The sequence below is a fragment of the Battus philenor genome, unplaced genomic scaffold, assembly GCF_028537555.1.
Source record: "Battus philenor isolate CCGP_79_NKW_IND1 unplaced genomic scaffold, ilBatPhil1.0.hap1 SCAF_20, whole genome shotgun sequence".
In the NCBI taxonomy this organism is placed as follows: domain Eukaryota; kingdom Metazoa; phylum Arthropoda; class Insecta; order Lepidoptera; family Papilionidae; genus Battus; species Battus philenor.
Genome location: NW_027181683.1, coordinates 13,021,575 through 13,027,236, shown reverse-complemented (window position 1 = coordinate 13,027,236; position 5,662 = coordinate 13,021,575). Strand labels below are relative to the sequence as shown.

Below are 5,662 nucleotides of genomic sequence, written 5' to 3'. Positions count from 1 at the left end.
ACCTAATAATATATATATTCATTTCTTCAAAGCTTTTATATCTATTACAAATCACATAAGTAGAATTTTTTTGGCAGTCATCTGTCCAATGCTTAAAGTTTTAGAATATGAGTTATACATTCACCGATGAAGGTTTTATATCGATAACCAATCATCCTGTATTTCTCCTGTAAACTTTTTTTACAAATTTTGGTAAATTTTATTTTAAATAAGCAATAGTTTAGTTTTTGAGTTTAGTTTTTCTCAACAGATTGCTGCTAATAATGTTAAAATAATCGACGATTAAAAATAAATGCCTACTAGAATAAATATATTTTAAATTTGAATCCTTTATCAAATAATTAATTTGAGGAATAATTACATAATTGCGAAATAAATACATGCGTCGCCGACAAAGATTGAAACGGCCGCGTACGCAAACAAAGATGGCGCGCAGGCAATATGTTGACAATAAACCTTTGAACGTAGTTTACGTCGAGATTAAGCACGAATCTCGTCGCTAACCGCCGTTAAACGAACGTAAATCCGATACGTAACAGCTCTGACGTAGCAACGTGTGAACACACGCTTATCTACGTCATGTAGAATGACACGAATTTTTTCACGCGATAGTACCTGAAAAGCCTGTCTTTTTAATCATTGGATACAATAATTTTACTTACATATTGTTTGGTTTTATACGTAAAAGTTATAAAAATCTGAATGTATAGATCATTTACATTCAATAAATGTACGGAATACCCTTTACAAAAATCAATGGTTTCAGAAATAATAAATAATGTAGTGGTAGTATAGTAAGAAAAGGCGGTTTCAAAATTCGAATCATTACATGACAATTATGAACTACAGTCTATATGTATAGTAATTTCACAGATAATATATATATTTTTAAATAAAATAAATTATTATGAATCTTTGAATGAAGTAAAAACGTACGAATATAACAGACGTGACCAATCTCAGAATATAATAATGGATGTAAAATGTAAAGAAATTTTGCGCGTTATCTGAAGAACGAACCGAGCGAGATGCGTACGAGGGGGCCGCACCCCTGCTCCGCCCCCTGGAGAGGGAAAGGGCAGACTCCTTGCAGGTAAATGAAAAGCACAATTGATTAACGCAGATAAGTCGTTCTGTTGCTGATGTTAAAAAAAACATCGAAGCGGTTTTTTAACCGTCAAACGCCCATAAAACCAGCTTCTTTCAATAGCATTAAATTTCTAATAAAATTCTATTTTGGCGACGAATCAGTTTATCGTAGTTTCAATCAGAGTTTACACGGATAGATGGCGCTGAAAACACTTATATACAATTACTTTTAATATACTTATGTTTAAAGTATTAATGATTTTTAAATCTTGCGTATGGTTTTAAAATGTGAATTTTTAAGACAGTTTAAAAAATCATTAATGTGTGTATCTATACAATATTTTTTTCATAAAAATAATAATAAAATTTCTAAGGAAAAATGTATTTCAAATCGTGCACAATAAAATTTACAACAATAACAATTTTTCTGATGATTTAAATTTATATCAAATATAAATGTAGTCGAGTTTTTAATAACTGAAATAAAAGACGTGATTTCCAAAATGGCGGACGAAAGAATCTAACGTCGCTAAAAGTGAGAAATATATTTAGTGAAATTTTATAAAAGTGTATACATACTATATTTATAATAACAAAAACATATTGCCTTCACAGGAAAATGTAAATATGTCATGTAACTAATAATATAAAAACAATTTAAATGTAAAATTAAAACTTATTTTTATAAATTTATGTAAGGTTAAAGACTAAATTTCACAAAACATTTTTCAAAAAACAAGATAATAACGATTCACGACTATACAATAAAGGTTTAACAATAAATTATGTCGTGTGTAAGTTGTTTAGCATGATTGATGCGCAGCCATTTGAAATTGAACGCCGGAAACGGAGCTGGCATTCTTACACTCTACAATGATAAGGCTTAAATGCAAACGAGTGTATAAAAATTAGATTATAACGATTTCTTTATGTAATTTGTAAGCAATCGTTTTGTATACACATAAAGTGTTTATTTCGAATCATGACGTTAACAGTTTGTAGTTAGTAAATCGCTCAAAAGATGGCGCTAAATTACATCGACAGAATTTTTAAAACTATGTGTATGTATTAACCAAACAGGAAGTTTCCTTTGTTGATCTCACAGTAATGAGTTCCCATTTACTCCACACATGGCATTTCCTTTGAACGCGAGGCGTCGGTTGCCGGTTCCGCCTATATACAGCCTTACGAATCAAATATAAATCAAAGAACAAGAAAATAAAACATAATGGCGACCGTAAATAAGATTCCCACTTAAAAATTCATTAACCGCAAACAAATAAAGGACGGAGGGCGGAATAAAAAAGACCTTAATTAAAGTTTCGCGAATATTTGGAATGAAATTAACAAAAAAAATAGTGGTGCGCTCTTGGGTCATCGCGAGCTATTATGACTTGGGTCATTGTAGGCGCGGGCTGTTCTGACTCGGGTCATTGTCGGCGAGGGTTCTTCTGACGCGGGTCACTTGAAGACGTCGTTTATTTGTTAACATCGTTTGTGAAGAGGCCGCGTAACGTCATGAATAACAAGAATAATAATCATTCAAAAACCGCTGGTGTATTTTTTTATTTTCATTTCTTTGTAATTTGCTCAGTATCTTACTGTTTAATTCTTTATATTTTTCCGTGTTCTTTATTTGCAAGCATCTTTGTTGATATTAAAATAATCTTTCTCGTTGTTTTATTATATTACTGAGGATCATTATTCTTACCAGATTCTTCTTTTAGAGCTTACTGTACCGTCAGTTATGGTTTTCGGTTGCGTGTATGACGCCATTTATTTTTGCGTATTTATACTTGATCCATCTAGAGATTTGTCATTCTACACCGGGATCTCTTTTTTCATATAATGACGTTATAGTATACTATACTTTTTTTTTTAATTTGTCATATGTCCCTTATTTTACAAAGGCAGTATGAAAATAAATTTTCCGTCTCTTTTGAGCCAAGCCCTTTGAGAAAGTATATGCGCATCAATACATATATATGACCACTGCAAGGTACAGACCTTCCAGAAGATCACCACAACCCCTCTAACTTATACTATATATAGTATGTCGTCATTCTTGGTTCATAGCCTCGCCGCGTCTATTATGTATTATATATATAATTTCTCCATCTCCTTCAGCTTCTTCAGCTGTTTAACACTCACACACATCTATCCATAAATATGATTATAGTTATTAAAAAAGTATATATTATCGGAATCGAATGAAACAATTTATCAAAAGCGACCTCTGGTGTCGAAATTTGAAATCTGCTCAACAGTATATAGACTTATCTACTATGACATATAACTTATTGCACAACATTGATATTTTGCAATAGGACGTCGGGGAGCCGTTACAGGCGGCATTTCCAAAATGCCAAGCCTCCCCCATGAAGGTGAGCGTCGAAATTACGCCATAATAACTAAATGCCAACGAACAATAAGCCACGGTTTGGTAAATCTCTACGGTAGAGCCATCAAAGGGATGATACTGTATAGTGGTTTATGAATAATATTTTAAAGGTGATTGACATTAGACGTCATTTCGTATTAAGGCTGTATTCACTTATTAATGTTACCGGAAAATAACGTCGTTGCTGTCGACATATTTAACAGAAAAACCGATTGATTTTTACCACTTCAGTATTGATTTGTATACTAAATGGCAAAAGGTTGTTGATAACAAATGTGAACATATTGATGAAAAATAAAAATTTGTTAAAAATGTAATGTACTTTCCGGTCCCCCTAATATTTGTTATTAAATAATATTTAATATTTACAAAGAATATGTATATAAATTTAAAATAAGCATTTACACGCACTTTTGAATTGTCAATTACTTTAACATAAAAAGATAAATGGTGTCGACTTGTGAATGAGCTACCACCAACTCGAAATTTAACATTTTTTAATGTGACTTCAATAATTTCCAAACATTTCGAGAGAAATTTCTTAGTTTCACGCTATAGCTTAATTAACTTTGTTTGTGCCATTAACTTAACAAACAGTTGTATTTTATAACGATGAAAAAAGACAAGCAAAATAATTTAACTATACTTTGGTACTTCTTTAATTACTTCGGTGCGGTCCAAGGCAGTTTGTGATAACAACATTACTTATACTATATTCCCTGAATAACATCAAGAACTTGGATACGATAATTAAATGTGTAAACTAACTTAAAACTTACACTAACACATGGGAAGTTTTAGAATAGCTCAAATATTAACATGAAAAATACTTTTATACACGAAGTATTCAAGCTACCCGTCCAAAGATGGCGCTGTTTACAAATTTTGAACTATGTGCGACGCTCTCCCGCATAGTTTAGCCGGTGTACACGACACGCGGAGGTTGTCGAACTTCGAATTTATGCCAAAACACAGCCGATAGAGAGCCGGGCGGAGTTCAGGTCAAACTTTAGTTATGGCGACTGTTGATTAAAGTTTGAGAATCGAGCGTATTGTCTGCCAGGAGCCGCCGCGAATGGATTGCGGCCGATGTCGGCGCGCTGTGCTACAAATATTTGTATAAATCATCTCCGCCACATTGTTTCGTTCGGAAACTTAGCATAATCCATTTTATATAGATTGAAATTCCCCAAAGAGTTATTTAAATTACAACACAATTATTTTTCACTTAACGCTACTCACTTTTTTTTAATTTATGTATACATCTCAGACCTCACAGATGATGTTTGATACCTTTCAGATACGGTTATTTCGTTTCAGTGAAAGAATGAATCTAAAAAAATCCGAAGAAAAATTCAGTAAAAAAATTTCATAGCCCCTTTCGACAAAAATGATATAATTGGAGGCGCCGGGTATCGATCCCGGTACCTCTCGCATGCTAAGCGAGCGCTCTACCATCTGAGCTACGCCCCCTGTTAAAACAAGTTGTCTAAAACTTGAATACTTGTATATACTAGTAATAGAGTACTCTGTGTAAAGTATTTTAATTTTTTTATTTAAATAATTAATACAACTAAAAACAATTTTCTTTCTTCATACATGATTTATTTCCTTTTTTTCGTAATCATTAGGTTACTGTACTAAAATAAATTAAAATTTCTAATTTTCATATTTTCTTTTATAAAAATGTATAATATATTTTTTTAGTTATTTAGATATACACGAAAAATTAAAATATATATAATATATGTTATACGAACAAATGCGAATAAAAAAAAGATTGCGCCCAACGTGGGGCTCGAACCCACGACCCTGAGATTAAGAGTCTCATGCTCTACCGACTGAGCTAGCCGGGCTGTGAGACATAATTTGAAATATAGATACAAATGCAAAATGTGATTATTTCATTTAAAATATTTTGTTTATACATTTACAAACCATGAAAATTATGTAATTAAATAAATTTTTCCAGTGCAATTAAAATCAATTTGTTAAAAAAAAGCGAATAACGATAATAATTGTTTTTATTCGAGTGGTCAATAGTAGGATTTTTTACAAATTTCTCTTATAAGGGAATTGTCAGACCAACTCTGTTAACATTTGAATAGTCAATCAAGCCACAGCCGAATGTCGCGTTCGCCATTATTAAAAAGTATTTCCCTAGATGGCGCT

The 5,662-nt window shown here is 32.0% G+C and overlaps 2 non-coding genes across 2 annotated transcripts; both read right to left on the bottom strand.

Moving 5' to 3' along the window:
• Positions 1-4,890: 4,890 nt before the first annotated feature.
• On the bottom strand, positions 4,891-4,963 carry TRNAA-AGC (transfer RNA alanine (anticodon AGC)). The gene has a single exon. It is a non-coding gene; the product is annotated as a tRNA-Ala (tRNA).
• A 310-nt stretch (positions 4,964-5,273) lies between these two features.
• TRNAK-CUU (transfer RNA lysine (anticodon CUU)) lies at positions 5,274-5,346 on the bottom strand. The gene has a single exon. It is a non-coding gene; the product is annotated as a tRNA-Lys (tRNA).
• Between the last annotated feature and the right edge of the window lie 316 nt (positions 5,347-5,662).